Source organism: Mirounga angustirostris, unplaced genomic scaffold (genome assembly GCF_029215605.1).
Source record: "Mirounga angustirostris isolate CCGP_5_RB_7025 unplaced genomic scaffold, mMirAng1.0.hap1 SCAF_13, whole genome shotgun sequence".
NCBI classification, from domain to species: domain Eukaryota; kingdom Metazoa; phylum Chordata; class Mammalia; order Carnivora; family Phocidae; genus Mirounga; species Mirounga angustirostris.
Genome location: NW_026991721.1, coordinates 106,049,811 through 106,060,900, shown reverse-complemented (window position 1 = coordinate 106,060,900; position 11,090 = coordinate 106,049,811).

Below are 11,090 nucleotides of genomic sequence, written 5' to 3'. Positions count from 1 at the left end.
CAGTATCAAACTCAGAAACCAGTTAGATTCGGGTAACTCGGTAGCCCCTCACTGGCTGAACTATTTGCCATCTGAACTTGAAAACGAAATAGGTTTATACATAAGTATGTAGATACATGCATCTTTGATCAAAAATATGCCTGAAAACAATTCCATCTGCTAGGACTCAAAGGGGAGATAAAGAGAGAATTTCATTTTATGGGGGACCTAATACGTCGTCATAGAGTTTGTGGGTTTGAGGTTAGCAAAGGTCTTTGGACATGTCCAGTTAACGTAAAGTGGCTTCTTTGTCTTAAGATATTCACATACAGAGCCGCTCACTGCCTTGGGAAGTGCTTCCAGGTGTCGAGCTAGGCAATCCTCAGAACCTTACAGAGTAGGTTGTATCATCCCCATTTTACAGATGGAGTAAAAGGTACTGTGACGTTAAGCAACTTGTTAAAAATCATGCATCCGTGGAATAGTGGACTCGATATATGAACGAGATAGGCTAGATTCAGAGTCTGAACTGCACTCTACAAAACCCAGTGGTAGCTGGTGAATGTTTTAACAAGCCGTCCCGGGGCAGGGATGATGTCGCCGGGGTCCTTCATTGGTAGCTTGTGCTGGTATCATGAAGTAATGCCCTGTGTTTAACTGCTTTGCCGTATTTTCTTCAAATTATCCCCCGCCAACACACACGCAGCTGAAGAGCACCCACCCCCGCCACCCCTTCGGCCTTCCCTCTCCAGGAACAACCTCTCCCACTTGTCACTGCATACTCTTAACTCCTGAAGTGTGCATCATCTACTTACATCCTCTATTTTCCTGTTGGGATGGAAACATCAGGTTGGGATCTCTGGGTGTTACTGAAAAGTGGCAACCATGTGGAATAATGAGCTCACCGAACCCGAAATTCTCGGGGTGGGCGATGGTGTGTTGGCAGTTACACTTACCCACCTTCCATCTAAAGTTTTGGAAAGACTCTTTTTTTTTTTTATTTTTTTATTTTTTTATTTTTAAAGATTTTTATTTATTTATTTGACAGAGAGAGACACAGCGAGAGAGGGAACACAAGCAGGGGGAGTGGGAGAGGGAGAAGCAGGCTCCCTGCAGAGCAGGGAGCCTGATGTGGGACTCGATCCCAGGACCCCGGGATCATGACCTGAGCTGAAGGCAGTCGCTCAACCAACTGAGCCACCCAGGCGCCCTAAAGTTTTGGAAAGACTCTTAATAAAAGCAATACAGATTTGTGAGAAGCAAACAAACTTGCCCACATCTTAAGGCAAGAGGCGAAGGAGGGCTTCAGAGGAATTTTCCTGCCTGGGAGTGTACAGTCACTGTTCTTTTAGGGTCATTTTTCGTGGAAAGGGCAAGGAACCAAAGTTGTGAGAAAAGAAAATAGCATTCATGGAATATGTAAGCAGAAGTGGAGAGAGCCTAATGCTGAGCGTAGTGCACCTTCAGGAGAGTGCCCGGTGCCGGGGGTAAGGCCCTCCACGGCCTGGGCCTTGCGCAGTAGGCGAGGACGTGGTGGTAAGCACAGGGCTTTCTTCTGTGGCTACTTAGCCCTTCCTGTGCTCTTGCCCGTGTTGGATGAGCAGGAAGCGCCCCCCCCATCCACTGTCCACCCTTCACCCCGCTCAGTACGCCAGAGGTTCATTATTGCACTGTAGTAACCAGAGTCCCCTTGCCTTGTCGGCTTTTGCAAGTGGGAGAGGCCATTAGGGGAAGACCGGGCGGGAAGGGAACGCGGTCAGGGCGTGAGCGCTTCGGAGTGGCGGTAAGCCCTCCTCCTCGGCAGTTGGCTTGTGTCGTTTCAGCTGTGCCGTCAGCCCGGACGGGAAGCAGGTGAACCTCCGGAGGAATCATCGGAGGTCGGAGGTCAGGAGCCTTAACGACGTCACAGAGCCCATGTCGCTCATTCGCGTCATCCCGCGCAGGCATCTCACCTCACCCATCACGAGACGGGTGAGTGCAGCCCAAGAAGATGCGGTGAGAGGGAGATCCCATTCCTGTAACTTGTATTGCAGTACATTGTTTTAATTGTTCTGTTTGCTCCTTAGTTACTGTTGGTAGGTTGTTATTATTAGAGATTATTATTGTTCATCTCTGTGTTTACTTTTCAAATTAAACTTCAGCATAGGTATGCACATGTAGGAACAAACAGCATTTGTCGTATTTGTAGGACCTGCAGTTTCAGGCGTCCACTGGGCGTCTCTGAACATACCCTCGTCTTCAGGTGTAGATCCCACGGGGTCAGGAGCCACTTCCTGCATTTTCTTCTTGGTAGAAACATCTCGCTTGTGCTTAGCGCAGCTGCTTCTCCATCTCTCACAGGTGTCTTTCATCCTTGCCTGCACTCCCCACGCCATCCTTTGGGTGTGCCCATCTGTTTCCCGTTGCAAATCCCAATAAAAAGTAATTCGAACCATCAGTAGCACCGGGAAGCAGCCTCCAAGTGGGATTCTGGGATCGGATGGCCCTTCTCTTGCTTGGATGGATATAGACAAGTAGCTTCCTTGTTGGTGGAAATGGATACCTGTGACTTCACATTTGCTCACGTTATCGCGAGTGCTGGTGTGGACTGATGAAGGACAACGCTTGGGAGGATCGAGGGCTGTGGCGGGGGTTACAGAGACTGTTGGGGGACCAGTTTTGGGTATCTGGGGTACACACACGGAAACAGCATAGATTGAAAGCAAGGGCGAAACAGGAGAAAACTTAAGGCAGCATTGGGGGGATATCTTGTCTCGTTGCCGACAGCAGCAGCCCCTCCTGTCCGAGGGAAATAGTCTTACCCCACCCCCAGGCCCCCAGGAGAAAAGGTCTCAATGACTTCACCTATAAGACAATTCTCTCTTGAGAGATAACTGATCCTCAGGATCTAGGTCTGTCTTCCATCTTCCTGGAAAATAATAGGATGCCCCGCCCTCTCTCCTTCCCAAATGGAAGTACGGGATCGGGGTCAAGAGAAGGTGCTTATGCAAAAAGAGTTGCAGGATATCACTTCACGCTGGTAGGAGTCTGGGGAACAAGTATGGGAGTGGATTCTAAGACTATTAAGCCAAACCGGATGACATAAGGTGGACCAGGCGTTGACACAGGTGTAGCTCCCGCAGGAAATGTGAGAACCTGGGAATGGTGGTCCTAGTGACTTGGTGACTGCCTGCAGTCGCCGAGGTCGAAATGCCAGAATTTCCCTGGCGTGCTGTCAAAGGAAGCCTCCAAATTCCGAGGGAGACGGGAGCGTGGATCTGTTCTGTGCATACCTGCTGCTTTACCACAAACATGGTGGCTTACAAGGACTAAAACCTATTCTCTCACCGTTCTGGAGTCCAGAAATCCAAAAATTAGCTTCCCTGGGCTGAGATTAAGATGTCAGCAGAGCGGTACTCCCTCTGGAGACTAGGCTGTAGGGGAGAGTCTGTTCCTTGCCGCCGGTAGCTCCGGGTGGCCGCCATCTTCCCTTGGCTTCTGTCCACATCACTCCAGTCTGTCTCCATGGATTCATGACCTCCTCTTTTGTCAAGTCTCCCTCTGCCTCTGTCTTAGAAGGATACTTGTGATTCCATTTAGGGCTCACCCAGATAATCCAGGATTCAAGATTCTTAAGTAAATCCCATCAATGGGACTCAGATTCCAGGGATTAGGACTAGATTTCTCTGGTAGCCATTATCCAGCCTACTACAACGTGTCCTTCAATAGGGAAATGGTTAAACGGTGGTAGGTCCATACCATGGGATTCTAACCAATGAGCAGTAAAAAAGAACACACTATTGATACACATTACAACCCGGCTGAATCTCCAGAGAATGATGCTGACAGGGAAAAAGCAAATCCTGAAAGGCCACATACTGTATGATTCTATGTATATAACATTCTTGAGATGACAAAATTCTAGAAATGGAGAGCAGATCAGTGATTGCCAGGTGGGAACGGGGTGGGAGCGGCTGTTGTCAAAGGACAGAGGGATCCCCGTGGGGATGTCGATGTTGTTTCTTGAGTGGATCACTATCAGAATCCCGATGGTGACAGAGTTTTGTGGGCAGAGAGCACGTAGGTGTCTGTAGTATTTGACTGTCACACTCTCAGCACATCACACCCGCCCACCTACATCTGTCCCCACGGCTCTCGCCTGGGTCCCGTCCCTACGGTGGAGCCCCGTTCCAACCGGGACACCAGTAAGCCCCCGCCCTCTCTCCCGCATCAGAAGCGTGGCTCCAGCCGCTCTCCCCTCTCTTCTGACCGGGGCCGTCCTCTGCAGCTGTCATTTCCCACCTGCCACCACCCTTTTACTCTTTTTACTCCGTAGCACTGTTTGCACCCGGTGCCTGCAGACCCTTTCCTCATTCTCTCTTAAATCCAAGTCCGTATAGGGTTTCTCTCCCACTTAACCGTAGAAAGGTGGTTCTTACCTCATTTATGAATGACATTCACATCATAAAGCTCACGGTGAAGTCTCAAGCCCCAATTTGTTAACTACTCGGCACAATTTTACAGACACAGTAATTATTCCCTTTCCTTTTTAGAGATTTTATTTATCTATTGGAGAGAAAGAGCACGAGCAGGAGGAGGGACAGAGGGAGAAGCAGGCTCCCCTCTGAGCAGGGAGCCCGATGCGGGGCTCCATCCCAGGACCCCGAGATCATGACCTGAGCTGAAGGCAAACACCCGAAGGAGCCACCCAGGCGCCCCTATTCCCTTCTTTAAGAAGTACTTTCTCCCCACGTGGCTTGAAGGATGTGGCTGGTTACTCTTGCCTCCTCCCACGCCCGTGGCCACTGCTTACCAGCATCTCTGTTGCTTCCTCCTCCCCCCACATCTTCCTAAATGGTAGAACAGCCTGGTCTTGGTCCTGGTGCCTCATCTGATTTCCAGCCGTACTTACTCCTGTAAGATCTCAGCCAGTCCGGCTTCTCATCTCCGGGCCTGCTGGGGCCTCCAAGTCTTCGTCCACTGCCCACAGCGCAACGTCTCAAGACTCACAACTCCACCTGGTACTACACACGTCCTCTGGACCCCGACGGAGCCTGTTACCTCCCTGACCCCCTCTCCTCTTACCCTCCCCTTGTTCCCTCTGCTGCCGTCGCTGTGCCTCCTCCCTGTTCCGTGAGCACGCCCGGCACACTCAGATTTCTTTTTCTTCCTGGCACTTAGCATCCCCTGTCTTGCTTCCTTGCTTCCTGTCAGTCCCCTGCTGCGGTCCCTGCCAGACTGTAAGCGCCCTGGCGTACAAGGACCACACCCCCTCTGTTCACTGCTCGGCCCTGCGGTCCTGCAGCAGCGCCTGGCTCGTACGAAGGCTCAGAAACCATTTGCCGAGGGAGTCACTGTTGGGATTTTGTATTCGTTTGCAGGGCTGCCGTCATAAAGTACCAACGACTGGGTGGCTTAAGCAACAGAAATTTATTTTCTCACCGCTTAGATCGAGGTGTGGGCAGAGCGGGGTTCTTCCGAGGCCGTTCTCCGTGGCTTGGGGCCACCTGCTTCTCGCTGTCTTCACACACTCTTCCTTCTGTGTGTGTTGGTGCCTACTGTCTTCTTAGAAGGACGCCGGTTATGTTGGATTAGAACCACCCTAATGACTCATTTAACCTTCGTTACGCTTGCCTTTTAGGATCCAATGTCCAAACACAGTCACATGGGTAGTTAAGGCTTCAATGTATGAATTTTGGGGGGCAAATTCATTCCATAACAGGTTTCTGTCTATACTACCTACGTAGTCACTTCTCGGATGCGTTTTCTTCTGTTTCCCCTTGCCTCCGTTACGGGCTCACCCAGTGCTAATCCCCATTTGCCCTTATCCCAAATTGTAACTCTGTTTATTAGTATACTGCTTGTCTCTTCCCTCTACCTCTAGATTCTCAGATCCTGGCATTGTTAACACTTGACTTACATTCTTAGCTTGAACATCATGACCTCCCCATAAGGTAAGTATGATTACTCTTCATTTCGAGAATATACAACCTGAGGCTCAAAAGAGATTAAGTCATGTTTCTGAGGTCACTGTACTAGTAAATGGTGTCATTCTGATTTTAACTTGGTTTCTCATGGGCTCACAAGCCCACTTTCTCTCTTCTACCACAGTCACCAAGATGAATGGGGAGAAACCACACTTCTGCCTTATATCTTATAAGCGGTTGTACCTTTAAAGCTGGTGTCCCATTTCAGGAAATGAGAGTAAATTTAGAATCTGAGTAATTATACCCACAGGTTGAATTTGAATCTCATGTCTTTTTTTTTTTTTTTTTACTGCTGCAATTTCTGTTATCCTTAATGATTATCTAAATTTATTCTTCCCTTTGCAAGATTTAGCAACTAAGAATACTAAGAAAGTTTGTTTCCTTTTTAAGAGGTCAGAATCATACAATGAATTCATAATGTCAAGGAAATAGCTGTTATTTTATTCTAAAATAGGAGAAGGTCATTGCTTTTGTTATAAGGGTTTAACATGTGTTCTTGATAACATGCCAGAGCTCTGATGATGAAAAACCATCGTAGTCTTTGAAAGTCAGTTATTTATAGTTAGGAGAATATCATTCTCTTTTTGGGTGCAGCTGATTAAAAGAGAAATTAAGATTCTTCTCTATAGATTTTGTATTTTAGAATGAGCTTTGCTTTGCGGGACGCCTGGGTGGCTCAGTTGGTTAAGCGGATGCCTTCGGCCCGGGTCATGATCCCAGGGTCCTAGGATCAAGTCCCACATCGGGCTCCTTGCTCAGCGGGGAGCCTGCTTCTCCCTCTCTCTCCCTCTGCTTGTGCTCTCTCTGTCAAATAAATAAAATCTTTAAAAAAAAAAAAAAAAGAATGAGCTTTGCTTTGAAAAGTATATTATATTTGGGTTGAAAAATTTATCTCCACGGGATACAAGTTGTGCATTCATTAAATCGACAGGGAAGTGGGTGTCAGTACTTTTCATCTTGATCTGTAGATGGCAACATGACAGGTCACGCTGTGGCCCCCCTGCGCCTGTTGAGCTCCAGTCTTCCTTTGGCGGCTCCAGACCTCTGCTCTGGGCTTACAGGTGTTGATCAAGTGACCGCTCATGGTTCTTTTAAATTGATATCAGGGGTGCAGGGATGGCTCTTAAGTTGTGTACGAGGAAGCTGTTGGTTCTCTCCCTCTATGTCTGCGTAGCTCCTAAAAATAGAAGACCAGACCCTCTTATCCAAATAAATTGTGTTCAAAGCAAATGCACCTTGCAAATGAGCTAAAGGCTTAGATAAAAATCAATACTTTTGGAGTCTGACACTGGTTTAGAGACTTAAAATCAGTCTAGAATAAACCTGTAGACAGTAACATACCCATGACTGATAATTAAAACAAAGAAGTAGCCTGAATCTCCAAGCATAAATTACTGTTGTTTCCCTAGGAACCCCTCATATATTTAGTTGACCATTAAGCTGAATGAAAGCATTAATCTTTTAGTAACTTGGAAGAGATAAGCATGCTATCTTAGCTAGTAAGGTTTGGTATATATCTTTGTTGTAGACCCATTTTCTTTAATGATCAAAGAATTAATTTGGGGTTGCTTTTATTTGGGTATTCAGGATTAAGGTAAGTAACCTGAAGGAAATGAATTAAGACCATTTTAGAACTGAGCTAGACTAGAAAAGCCAGATCCTAGAGTCATGATAAAGATAGTGTGAACAGGGCGCCTGGGTGGCTCAGTTGGTTAAGCAACTGCCTTCAGCTCAGGTCATGATCCCAGGGTCCTGGGATCGAGTCCCACGTCGGGCTCCCTGCTCTGCGGGGGGCCTGCTTCTCCCTCTCCCACTCCCCCTGCTTGTGTTCCCTCTCTCGCTGTGTCTCTCTCTGTCAAATAAATAAATAAAATCTTAAAAAAAAAAAAAAGATAGTGTGAACATTCCTTTTCATCGATAAAAAAGAAGGACAATTCCTGGATGACAGTCATCATGTGGAGGAGAGTTTCTGGGATTCCCCCCCAAAATGGCATGTGATTTTGAGTCAAGGGTAGAGCCTCACTGAATCTGCCTTCATAGAAATGATGGTTCTGATATCAGTACAGTTGTCTGTTGGAATTGTCTTTTGCAAAACTGACATCCTTTCAGCTTTAGGCTGATTAATTTACTGAAGAGAAAACATGTTTACCTCCTTCTGAAACTTAATCACATTGGTATTTAGAATGATCATTAAAAACAGTATTTCTAAAAATGGTTGATAAATTATGTCAAGATAAATTTGCTTGTGAAGTTATCAAATAGAAAGTGTTCCCAAAGCAGTTATTTTACAATCTACAGGAAAGTTAATCTTCTGTGTCCTTAGTGCATTTATGTTATATTCTACTCACTTGTGTTTCATACTGTGTGTGTGTGTGTGTGTGTGTGTGCGTGAAATGTGCAGCATTTGGTCATTTAAAAGCTTCACTAACTTAGAAAAAGTCAGCCAGAAACAAAGGCAATACATTATGTCCAAAGTAATCATGCAGATTTTCCATCATGAGAAATAGTTGATTTATTTCACATGAATTTGCTTTCCTCTTTCCTTTTCTTTTTAACAAGCCGCATCATAGAAGATTTTCTTTCTGCTCACCTTGAGGCAGGGCAAAGACAGATTTGTGTCAGAGCACATGGCCCATATTTATGAGGAACCTAGGAAATTAAGAAAGCCACTTAGATAAAAAGCTTAGTGGGGACTCACGATGGGTTCGGATTTTCCAACAACATTCTGTTAGGAAACCTTTTATTTACCAGGTTCGTTTTATAGAGCGAACTATATTTTCTGGTTATAAGAAGGAGTTTTAGCTACCACAAAGTCTGTATATCCAATAAAAACTTTTAGCCCATCATGTTCATACCTACCAGAATTTCCTCTCTGGCAAACCAGATTAAATAATGCCATTGCACTGCTCGAAAAGCAGGATTAGCTCCCTTTTATCTTGTAGGTTCAAGTATAAAATCCTTAATAGGGTGTACAACACTCCAGTCCCAACCCCTCTGGGTCTTCCTTCCTCTGCTGTCTTCCTCCCACCCCCCCACGGCTCCTTAGCTACACCTGCTCCTCACTGCTCACCACACCCTCCAACTCTTCACTCTCTGCCTCTTCTGTCCCTGCCTTTTCCAGCTTCTTGGTCTCATTTAAATTTGTAACCACTACTATTGAATGGACTCTGGTGTTGCTCTGCAGTTATACTGCATTTCTTGGGTCCACTTGCCCTGATGACTGTTCCACGTGTTTCCTTCACCCCTCCAGCCCCTAATGCATCAGTCTCAAACCTTACTCTCAGCTAATTCCTTTGTTCCCTATTCCACTGAAAAAACAGAATCCTTCAGAGGAGACCTTCCCCAACTTCCCCAAGCTCCCTCCATCACATCCACTTGTCCTGCTGCACCTGTTCCCCTCCACTCTGCCTTCCCTCCTGCTGCTAGAGAGGAATTCTCCATGCTCCTGCCTGAGGCCAGCCCCTCCCGCCTTCCATTAGATTCAGTTAGAGTCATTAGATTCAATTCCTTCCCCCTTACTTGGGCATTTCTCACCTCCTTGGCATGTTGATTTCCACCTCTTGACTATATCATCCCCCAAAGCATAGAAACATGTTATTGCTCTTCCCATATGAAAAAAAAAATCCTCTCTTGATCCCATCCCTCACCCTTAGATACTGTCCAATGTTTTCATTCCCCTTTTCTGTCAAAACTGGAGACACATTCATTATTTCCAGTTTCTCTCATCCATGACCTCTAGAAGCTTCACATCAAGCTTCTTTTTTTCCAAGATAACAAAGACCTCCATATTGCTATATCTTTTGGGGGGCAGTACTAGCCCTTCATTCTTTATTCTTAGTCTTCATCTTATTTGACCTGTCAACATATTTAGCTCAATGCAAATGCTCTCTGTTGGGGACTGACTGTTTGGGTCCTTTCCTAAATTTATATGTTAAAATTCTACTCCCCAATATGATGGTATCAGGAGGTGGGACATTATTAGATGTGATTCTGAGGGTGATGTCTTTATGGATGGGATTAGTGCCCTTATAAGAAGAGTCATGAGAGAGCATGCCTCCTTTTTCTGCTTCTGCCATGTGAGGATACAAGGAGAAATCTGCACCCCAGAAGACAGCTCTTCCCAGAACCTGACCATGCTGCTCCCTGATCTCAGACTTCCAGACTCCAGAACTATGAGAAATAGATTTGTGTTTTTATAAGCCCCCATACGACATATGGCATTCTGTTAGATTAGCTGGAACTGATTCAGTTGATGTGGCTTCCTCTCTTCGCTTGCAGGACTCCCCATCAGTCAGATCTCCACTTCTACAGGCATCTGTATTTCCTCAGTCTCTTTGCTGGGTCCTGTTGTCTCTCCAAACCCTAAATGTTGGAGGCTCTCAGGTCCTCACATCTCTTCTTCTCTGTTATCACTCTCTTAAGTACATTTTCCACTGATGATCCCCAAATCTCCATCTGCAGCCCAGCCCTCCCCCTGAACTCATCTCCTATTTCTCTACTTGACATCTTCGCTTGTACAATCACCAATCATCTTAAACACATTATATTCGAAACCAAAACCTTCATCCTATTAGAACCTTCTCATTCCACAGTCAGTCATCTCTCCATAGTAAATATAAATTCTATTTGTCCAGGTGTTTGTTTAAAACTCTTGGAGTTTTTTCGACTCCCTACTTTGTTTTATACCCTACCCTAATATCCAGTCTGTCAACAGGTACTGTTGGCCTTACCTTAAAAATACATCTAAATCGGACTACTTTTCATCCTGTCCAAAATTACCACCCTGGTCCCAGCTACCAACATTCTTCACTAAGAATATTGCAGCAGCCTTCTCATTGGTATTCTGCTTTTTCCCTCTTTAACTTATAGTTTTATTTTATTTTTTAACACAGAGGCCAAAATGATCCTTTAATAACTGAAGTCTGATTATGTGACTCTTCCACTCAAGACTCTGCATTGTCTTCCAACTCTCCCAGACTAAAACCTAAAGTCATTACCATGGCTTATGAGATCTTATATTGTCTGCCTGCCCCTTGGTACCTCTTTGATCTTATTTTCTACCAGTTTATCCTTCCCTTACTCTGCACCACCTGTATTATTACCTCTTTGCTGTTCTTCAAACCCACGGAGTTTTTATCTCAGAAA